This window comes from Blastomyces dermatitidis, assembly GCF_000003525.1.
Source record: "Blastomyces dermatitidis ER-3 genomic scaffold supercont1.9, whole genome shotgun sequence".
NCBI classification, from domain to species: domain Eukaryota; kingdom Fungi; phylum Ascomycota; class Eurotiomycetes; order Onygenales; family Ajellomycetaceae; genus Blastomyces; species Blastomyces dermatitidis.
This window is the reverse complement of record NW_025544782.1, coordinates 193,810-204,571: the sequence shown is the minus strand read 5'-3', so window position 1 is coordinate 204,571 and position 10,762 is coordinate 193,810. Positions and strand designations below refer to the sequence as shown.

At 34.8% G+C, this 10,762-nt stretch overlaps 1 pseudogene across 1 annotated transcript; it reads right to left on the bottom strand.

Annotated features, from left to right (window-relative positions):
- Positions 1 to 1,863: 1,863 nt before the first annotated feature.
- On the bottom strand, positions 1,864 to 1,944 carry BDCG_17554 (annotated as a pseudogene). Its single transcript has one exon. The product of its transcript is annotated as a tRNA-OTHER (tRNA).
- Between the last annotated feature and the right edge of the window lie 8,818 nt (positions 1,945 to 10,762).

The following is a 10,762-nucleotide window of genomic DNA, read 5'->3' as shown; positions in this document are numbered from 1 at the left end:
TATAGTGATATAATTATAGACATTGTATGATTAACAAGAAATCACTGAAATGAATATCTTTTTTAGTTAATATAAATAACACTCTTCTCTGCTATCTGAATCAGAAGATATACAGAATCTCTCACAGAGTTTACTCAAAGCAGTAAGAAAAGCAGTTAAAATCACTGAACTGAAATTGAAGCTCTGTACATGTATGAGAATTCTAAACAATTATTATTATTATTATTCTTCAATTATAGATGTATGCAGTCAGAGACTATGATATCTACCTGAGAATCTTTAGTTCTCAGAGTTTTTCCTATATCTATAGAGTCAACTATTATACATTTATCAATTTCAAATATGTAAAATCAGAAAATTCCAGCTCAGAATACAAAAACTGTTTACAAATTGCAGTATTTCAACACCTTCTGATAGTTTGAAATCATTTGAAAATATTATGACAAAAGAAAAGAGAATATAGTCTTAAAGATAGATATATTAAATAGATAGAGAAAAGAACAGAAGAAAACAAGTACAGTAAAGAAAGACTATAACAAAACAAAATTATTAAAAGATGATATATAGCTGTTTTAACAGACTATATCTAGTCAATTTCCATCTCTTCATATTCAGATACTTCTGAATTCAGTCATTTTCTTATAGCTGCTCTAGTTTCTGATAGAAAGTCTATTAAGTATTTAGTTCCTGTCTCAGTTGAGAATAGAAACCTTATATTTAATTGATTTAAATCATACTTCTTCTTTAATCTGACTCTGAGACTATTGTATAATGCACAATGTATTACAATATACTCAGGATTTTCATTCACATTGCAGAATGAGCACTCTGTTGAATCAAATCTATCATCAAATCTTTGTATATAAGATTTGAAATAATCATATCCTAGTTTCAGCTGAATTATAGATGAGAATATTTTCTTTTTACATTTAATTGAACAAGATTTTCACTTTGGTTTTATCTCAAATCTTGAATAATGTATACTCTTCTTTTGTTTCTGCCAGCTTTCATTTCACTTATTTAAACAAGATTCTTTTATCTTTCTCTTTATGAAAGATCAGGACACTGTTTTTTGAATAGATCTGCTTAATTCTGAACTCTTTTTTACAGCTGAATCAGTCAATTCATTATCATGAATATTCATATGAGCAGGAACTCAATGCAGATGAATTATCAGTTTTGATATTCTTCTCTTTTGAACTACAAGCGCTAGCCACCTGCAGGATGCACCTTAAGCTAATTACATTTAACCCTCTATAATTAACCGACCACCGCATCCGTCCTCTCAGGCCAGCCACTAATTTCCAGGGGTGTTAGTTAGTGGCTGCCACCGCTCACTTGATACACACCAAGCTTCCGGTTGCTGATCTCGGCCTCATTAGATGCTCATAGACCTATCAATCAGCTGTTGTGGCCTCGCCCTGTGTTAGAGACTAATCATAGGCTCAATGACTGCAGTCCTCCCTGTCAGTATTAGGGCTTGGCAGGGAGCTTGCAGGCTCTAGCCTATCAGAGTGCCCTGTCTAGAGCCTAGATACATGTCTAGACCTGCTAGTCAGATGATTTTCAAAATCATTCTCTGTATTTGAGAGAGAGCTAGGCTCTGATGACAGTCCTAGTTAGGGACTCACTTAAGTAGTGTATAACTACTATATTAGGCTTGACTCTATATCATTAGAACCTTGACAGGTGCATAGTAGAATAGTGGGACATTGACACTTCATGCCGGCCCTGGTGAGTGTTCGCAGGATCTTGCTTAACTAGTGGCTTGACTTGCAGTAGAGAGTTCTACCCCGCACCAAGCCTTACTAATTAGGCTCAGCCTCTATTACATGGGGGCTTTCATGGGTAAGAAGTGGCAGATGCCAGTGATGGGATTTGAACCCACACACCTCTAATGTGTGCGGCCTTGATTACCAGTCTTACCAACTGGGCCACGCTGGCGATTCTAAACAAAATCAAGACAGGCTGAGATGAAAGTCAAATAACAATTAGCATTCACTGCAGATCAAGCATTCACTATAAAGAGCTTCATTAATGCAATCATCATCATCAATAAAAATAGAGAAAATCAGGTCTTAGACCTGTAGTAGAAGATTGAATGTTTATACAGACAGATGACTACACTGAATCTGAAGATCTCATCATAATTATTCATAATCTCTTCAGAAGTATATACATTATCAGAGACTGCTGTATAGAATAAGAATCTGAGTATGAAGTATATCAAGTCAGAAGATCTGCTGAAGTTATCAAGCTTTGATAATAACTGAAAAAATAATACTGTAATCAGCTGACTAAGTCAGATGTAATTATATTATTGAATTGAATATAAACTCACAGATAGACAGTTAACAGAATTTCAATAAGTCTTAAAATCTGTTATATTTCTATATAAAAAGGTGAAGTCATTATAAATAACTGATGAAAAGATGAATCTCACAGACTCAGAGTAATATTCATTCTTATAAATATGAAATGAGTTTTTCAAATGAATCTTGCATAACTTTGAGAAAGTAAATATATAAGACAAGTGTTATAAATACTTCACTGAGTATAGATAAGTGAGTAATCTTATATTATACTTTATACACTTCAGCTTATACTATCTTGTATTGAATGAAGAGCTTTCAATATCTTTCTATTTATAGATCTTTATTCATAATCTTACATCTGAGTTGAGAGTGAAATGAAAATGCTTAATCTTATAATCAGACATGATAAAAGAAGTATATAACATTCTCATTATACAGAAACAAGTGAGTCAATTGTAATAGAAAATACTGTAATTGAGTATATCTCAGCAGAGAACAGATAATCAGACTTCTATAATACAAGTTACACACTCAGACATGATGAATCTAGATCTGAATGCTATCACTAAAGCACTGAATTCTCTGAAAAAGAGATTCTCTGAGTGAAAATCTTGATATTATAAGCATTGAGCTTGCTTCAACTGTAGATGTTAAAATTGTGATATAAAAGATTGCACACAGCATACATAGTCAAGAGAAGTAAGAGAGTTAAAAAACTAGTAGAATCAGTGAGCTTGAAGACACTCTCTGATATTCTATGAAAAGTCTTCAAAGTAAAAGAGATATCTGCATTAGAAGACTCTCTGAATTCTGTGAATATCAGGAGAAAGCAGGCTTCTGACTGAGATGCAGGTGAGAATGAAGTAAACACTCATCTCAATGTCTTGAGACCTGAAATATTAATGTATAAGAGGCACTTGAGTAAGAATCAAGAGATGACTGTAAAAGTATTAGCAGACACAGAAGCTTCTATATAATATATTAATAATTATACAATTTGAAGACTGAAAGAGATTCACTGAGTGAAGAATTCCTGATATATAAGATTATCTAATAACTAATATTTGATATCATCTGCAAGAGTAAGAGTTCTCTTGTACTTTGAAGAATGATCTTGCTATATTTGAGTGCAAGAGCTGTAGAATATGAAATATAATCTTATTCTCAGACTTAATTGATTTCAAAGATTCAATCTGCAGATTCAATGATATACATATCATATACAGTTAACTGATAGGAAGAAAATGATTCATACAATTCTATCAACTGATATGAGAAGAATTAAATCTGCTTATACATTTGTAATTCAAAGGTTGCTTGAGCCAGCGTATGATTACAGGCGTACGCCGGCTTCTTATATTTTAATCTCATACACTAAATTAATTAGTGTACGCTATGGCCCCTTTACACTCATACGCGTACACTAGTAGTTTGGAAGCGGCCGCGGTATTATCTGACAGTTGTACATTCTTCTGAACCACATCCTCCCCCACCAGATTCAGTCACGCCCACATGACCATGTTGTACACCCTAGCTTCATGCGGATTAGCTCACCACTAGTGTTTCATGATTGTGTGATCTATTCCTGATTCAGCTAGCATTCTGTGTACACTCTCACAAAGAAACTTCCACTATATTACATCACTCATTCACTAACTTTTCTCATTCTTCAACTATCTTCTTCATCATCATCATCATCAAATGCTACTATCTCATTCAAGATTTCTATCTCTTCTTCTGTCTAACTCTTTTCATCTGTTCATCTATCACATTGTATATGTTCCTGACAATGATCCCCTGTTCTCATAACAAGTGTCATCATAGTACTCATATCAGGCAGTTTGTTAGCAGTAAGTGTAACATGTTGTGAAACATGATCAGGACTTGTTTATCTTCTAACAATTACCAGAATGACATATTATCATGGATGATGACACATCTTCTTGTACATTCTTGACTGTTTCTCTTCTCAGCGGGTTCCTGATCATGTTTTCTGGCATGATTTTATATGAACACAGATGCTGATATGTTTGTTTTTATTCACATAGAATTGTTATGTGTTGACAGATCTGTGTCTGCTGATGATAGTGAACTCAATGTTGAATCATTGATCAAGAACTTGAAGGATGTGATAATGAAGGAATTGCCTGTGCCATGTGTGGCTGAGTCTTCCATGTTCCTTCCTTCCCTCTCTGTTTCTTTCTCTGCCACTTCCCCTCAATCTTCTACATCTGCCCCTGTGTCTGGTTCTCCCGCTCCTGCTACCCCTGTTCCTGTGACCCTCACTTCTGCCACTCCTGGTTTTGCTGTCTCTGCTTTTGTTATCAGCTCTCCCTAATTCAAGAAGATGTTATGTAGACTTAATAAATTACATCTCTCAGCATGTACACTCTCACTCTTCTTACTGACTCTCAGAATAATTTATTATACAAAGACTGTGTATGATATAACTATCTGAAGCTCAGCTGTAGACACTGATTATTATGTTTGTTTTAAATATTCATGATGAGACAATTGTTTATTCATATCAGAGAATCACTTCTCTTCTCAACAGTGTTGAGATTGTGAGTCTTTTTCTTTTCATCTTTTCAATCTGACACTGATTTTTCTGTTCTTAGAGAAAATCATTATGAGTTTTGCTGTGTATGAAGTTGTGATGTTCACAGATATTAAGAAGCTTTTTATAATTATAAAGTTTAATATTGCAGAAATATCTGCTCTGATAAATTTCTTCAGAATGATCAATTCATATCAGCCTATTCTCTGATATCTGTTGTCTGACTTCATGATGCAGATGAAAGATATCTGTGTTTTCAGAAATGAGAATGCAGATGTTGTACTCTTTTACACTCACAGACATGAGGCTTGTATATCTTGTCTGAGATGTTGTTATGAGAATGAGCTGTTCACACACTGTGTTCTGCTTTCTGCATTTCTCTGTGTCTCTCTCTCTCTTTCTGAGAAGCCTTATGCATGTTGTAATTATGTGTACAATTCTAAGGCTAGTGAGTGTTCATTTGATAACTGTTCTCATCTCTGATTTTGTGATTTTTGTATACTAACAATGGTTCTTAGTTACTTCAGTGTCAGAGATCATTCTGATCAAAGATGATAATGCTGCTGAGACTACTCTCTTTCACTCTCAAGCTTCTCTCATCACTTTCTCTCCCTTCTCTGCAGAGAAGGTTGTGTGCACACTGAGTTATAAGTGTTCAGCCCTGAGTGGCTTCTGTTGTTTATTCAGTTCTGCATCTTCTTCTTCTTCTGTTTCTTTCACCTTCACTCTCTCTGCCCTGGCTCCTGGTTCTGTAAGTCCTGTGCTCTTCTTCAATTTCTCTATATATATGCATGTGCATTTCTATATTAGCATTTCAGCCAATCTTGCAATCAATGACATTAATGTTGTATGCAGAGTGATAGAGGAATCAGAGACATGTATGATGTTGTTGTAAGAGCAGCTTGTGACTCTCAAATCTCTTGTAGATCTCAAGTTTTGAGATTTCCTTTATTTTTGATGTTTTTCAGATGACGTGGCATTGAAAATAGATTAAATATGTGATATATGAAAATGAATGAAGTGTGTATAATAACATTTGTCTTTTGCAGCTGATTCTTATAATTGATGATTAATTTATCATCTCTTTTCTTACACTTTTTCTCTATCTGCTAGTCACTACTCTTATGCAACCTCTATATAGTACAGTGTTTAATGACTAGGTTCAGCAGCTTCTAACTTTTTGTAATTCTGTCTTGTACATTATACTGTCTCTCTTCACCTGCTCAGATCACTACAGTGAACAGCTCATTGAAACTAACCTCACTCAATCTCTGAGCATTCTCAGGGGTTGAGATGACTTGATCTTATGTGTTCATGAATGTTTTAGATAGTTTGTTCTCTGTGATCTCTGCAATTGAACTGATGTAAACAGTCAGATTTAACTCTGAATTTCTTTTTCTTCTATGATCTGACTCATGTGCAAGTCTGCTGCTTTGAGACTGCTCTTTACTGTGTTACATCTGCTGTCTGCAGCATGTTATTATATAACTGACTACAGTCTCATCACTTATTAAAGTGTGATATTCATCTGATTTCTTCATTTCTTCTCATTCTTTTCTTATAATTGTGAAAAGATTGAAATAAGTGAGATCATCTGATTTGTAAGTGTCTATGATTTCTCTTACTTTGTGAGACTTTTCAATTGTAAGTCTCTTCTTTTTCAATGCTGATGATAGTGCTGTAGATGACTATAATTCACTTGAGTCTTGTATCTTTACTTTTACAAGTTGTGAATCATTGATTAAGTTGTGTAAGATCTATCTCTCTAATTCTTCTAATGTGTATGTTCTCAGAGAATGTGATTTGAGTATCTTATATGACTCAAATCATCTAGATTGAAACTTCTCAGAACTCTCATTGTGTATGAGAACTTACATTTTCATCTTGAGACTTGATTTCTTAACAAGTGAGTCTTGTATTCTTTTCAATTGAATTGCTCAGTTCAGGAGTAACTTGTTAGCTTTTGTGTGTGTGTGGCTGATCTCTTTCAATCTTGGTTCTGTGTCTGTAACTGCTGCATCTGCAACTGCTGTTCCTGCTGTGTCTGCAACTGCTGTTCCCTCTCTCATCTTTTCTGAAGCATTCTCCGGGATGCACGGATGCAATTCATACAACAGATAGAATGGTGAACACTTGAAGACTGCATGCTGTCAAATCCGCATGGCCAATAGCGCCTGCCCGAGATATTCATCTCATAGTCTTGTAGGCTTACTCACTAGATATTTTGTCAGCATGTTGCTCAAGATTTCATTCAAGTGTTCCATCTTCCTGTTCATCCGCAGATGATATGACATTGTTCTACAATGTCTTGTCTGTAACTGGCCCATGAAATACCTCACTGCTCCTTCTATGAGGTTTACACTGTTATCAGTTAGAATCTTGCACAGTATTTCATAGTTGACATAGATCTCATCATGTAGAAACTTTATCATCATCTTCTCTGTCATCTCTGAAACTGCTCTTGTGACTGGTCAGTCAGTAGTGTAATCAATAGCAGTGATTATTCATTGATTTTCATTTGATGTTCACAGTAATATGTCTATGAGATTCATCTCTCATTGTTTAAATAATTGTATTATACACTTCATCTGATGTTGTGCTTTCTTACATTCTAATCCTTTCTTAGATTCTTTCACAATCTGGCAATTCAGACACTTGTGAGCATATGCCTGAATGTCCTCAGCCATGCTTGGCCAGTATGCTCTTGATTTGAGTATGCTTATGAGTTCAGGGCTTTCTAAGTGACTGAATTCCTTGTGCATATGAGTCATCAAGTCACATCTAAATGAAGATTCTAGATAGGGAGCTTCTGTATATTCTAGATCACAGTAAAGCACAACATCATTTTTCAATTTCTTCAGCTTGAAGTTCAGAAGCATCTCTTCTACTACTTTTATAAGACACTTGTTATCTGACATCTTGTCATTCTTCAAGTGAGAGATCATGATGTTCACTCATTCTGATTTCTTGCATTCTCTCAGTGTGTTTAACATGAACATTTCTTGTACTTGATTCACAGAATCCTCACTTATGAAATTGAGTCTGTAACTGATTGCATTCAGCATCACTGCATTCAATTCTTTTCAGTATTTGATATGAAGATTATACACTTGAAACTCTGAGATTCAACATGCTAAGTGTTTGAAAGGTTTTATTATTAATTGTAGATAGACAAGGCTTTCATGATCTGTGATCACTGTTGTCATATGCCTGTTATTGATATATCTATTTCACAATATCAGCACATGCTTGATCACTAGCAATTTCTTTTCATACACTGGGTAATTGAGCTTGACACCTGATAGTTTTCTATCATCATATATCACTGAGTGCAGCTTGTCATTCTTACTCATCTGTAGAAGAGTGTCTCTGATAGCTCATTTGAATGTATCTGTCTTAATGTAGAAAGGTTTATTATGATCTGATTGAATAAGCACTGAGAATGTTGTTATATGTTCTCTCAGTGTGAGAAAAGCCTCTTTGCACACAGCATTTCAGATAATTGAATGAAACTTCTTCTTTCACAGATTTGTATTCATTTCTCTTAAAAGATCTGAGAGTGATGCAGATATTTGTGTGAAATCCTTGATGAATCTGCAGTAGTATGAGACCAACTCAAGAAACTGTTATACATAATGTACATTTCTCAGCTGCGGCTAATTCACTATGACATTCAATTTCTCTGAAATGAGATGTATATAGTCACCACTCACTACATGTTCTATGAACTTCAACTCTTTCATTTCAAACACACACTTGATTGATTTGATGTAAAGCTTATACTCTGTCAGAGTTGTAAGCACTTCATTGAGATACTTCAGATATTCATCATATAAGTTTGAAAAGACTAGAATGTTATTGAGGTATATAAGACATGAGGTTTCATTCTGTTTATAAAGAATCATATTCATCATCATTTGAAAGATGACAGGTGCATTTGTCAGATCAAATGACATTATCAGGAATTTGAACTTCTCTTATTGTGTATTAAACACAGTTTGTGGGACTGACAGTTCATCTACATGAATCTGCCAGTATTCTGAGAGAAGATTGATCTTTGATAGATATCAGACATTTTCAACTGTATTCAACTGTTGTTGAATTCATGACAGTGGATATTCATTCTTAATTATAAGCTTGTTGAGTGCTCAGTAATTGATACACATCTGTCACTTCTCACCTGTCTTTTTCATGAATAGAACTGGAAAGCCCCATGCACTTGATGAGGATTGTATGAGATCACATTCTAGAAGGTCAGTGATCTAACACTTCTGTTCTTCAAGGTGTGTTTGTGACAGAGGATACACATTCTGGTTGACTGATTTTGTGTCCCCTGTGTTAATCTTATATACAAATCCTCATTCCAGCGGCAATTTCAGTGAAAGGTCTGTTCAGAAGACCTTCTCATGCTTCTTCAGAAGCTTCTTCATACACTTGTCCTTCTGCATATTCTTTATCTTGATTTCCTCTGCTTTCAGGTCCTGTATGATATACAGAATGCTTTCAGATGAGGTCTTGTGAATTATCCTCTTTGCTTGTTAGTGTGTAAGCAGATTTAATTCTTCTATATCAGGGGCATGGAATGTTCTTCTCATATCAGTTGATAGAATTGTATGAACCATTTTCTTCCTATCAGTCAACTGCATATGACATGTACATCATTGAATCTGCGGGTTGAACCTTTGAAATCAATCAAGTTCAAGAATAAGATCATATTCCACATTCTGCAGCTCTCATGCTCAAATATAGCAAGATCATTCTTCAAAATGCAAGAGAACTCTTACTTTTGCAGGTGATATCAGATATCAGTTATCAGATAATCTTATATGTTGAGAATTCTTCACTCAGTGAACCTCTTTCAATCTTCAGATCATATGATCATCAATATATTATATAGAAGCTTCTGTGTCTACTAATACTTTTGCAGTCATCTCTCAATTCTTATTCAAGTGCCTCTTATACATTAACATTTCAGGCCTCAAGGCATTGAGATGAGTGTTCACTTCATCCTCACCTGCATCTCAGTCAGGAGCCTGCTTCTTCTTTGCATTCACAGAATTCAGAGAATCATCTAATGCAGGCATCTCTTTCACTTTGAAGACTTTTCATAGAATATCAGTGAGTGTCTTCAAGCTCACTGATCCTGCTAGTTTTTTAACTGTGTATGCTGAGTGCAATCTTTTGCACCATGATTTTAGCATCTGCAGTTGAAACAAGCTTGATGCTTGTAACACCAAGGTTTTCACTCAGAGGATTTCTTTTTCAGAGGATTCAGTGCTTTAGCAATGACATTCAGATCTAGATTCATTGTGTCTGAGTGTGTGACTTGTGTCATAGAAGTCTGATTATCTGTTCTTCACTGAGATATACTCAATTGCAGTATTTTCTGTTGTAATTGACTCACTTGTTTCTGTATAATAAGAATGTTATATGCTTTCTTCACTGTGCCTGACTGTGAGGTTAAGCATTTCCATTCCACTCTCAACTCAGATGTAAGATCATGAATGAAGATCTGTAAACAGAAAGATGTTGAAAGCTCTTCATTCAATATGAGATAGTGTAAGCTGAAGTGTGTGAAGTATGATGTAAGATCACTCACTTGTCTACACTCAGTGAAGTATTCATAACACTTGTCTCACATATTCACTTTCTCAAAGTTGTGTAAGATTCACTTGAAAAACTCATTTCATGTTCATGAGAATGAATATTACTTCAGGTCTGTGAGATTCATCTTTTCATCAGTCATTCATAATGACTTTGCTTTTCTGTGTAGAAACATAGCAGATCTTAAGACTTGTTAGAATTCTGTTGACTGTCTGTCTGTGAGTTCACATTTGATCTGATAATATGATTGCATCTGACTTAGTCAGCTAATTGCAGCATCATTTTT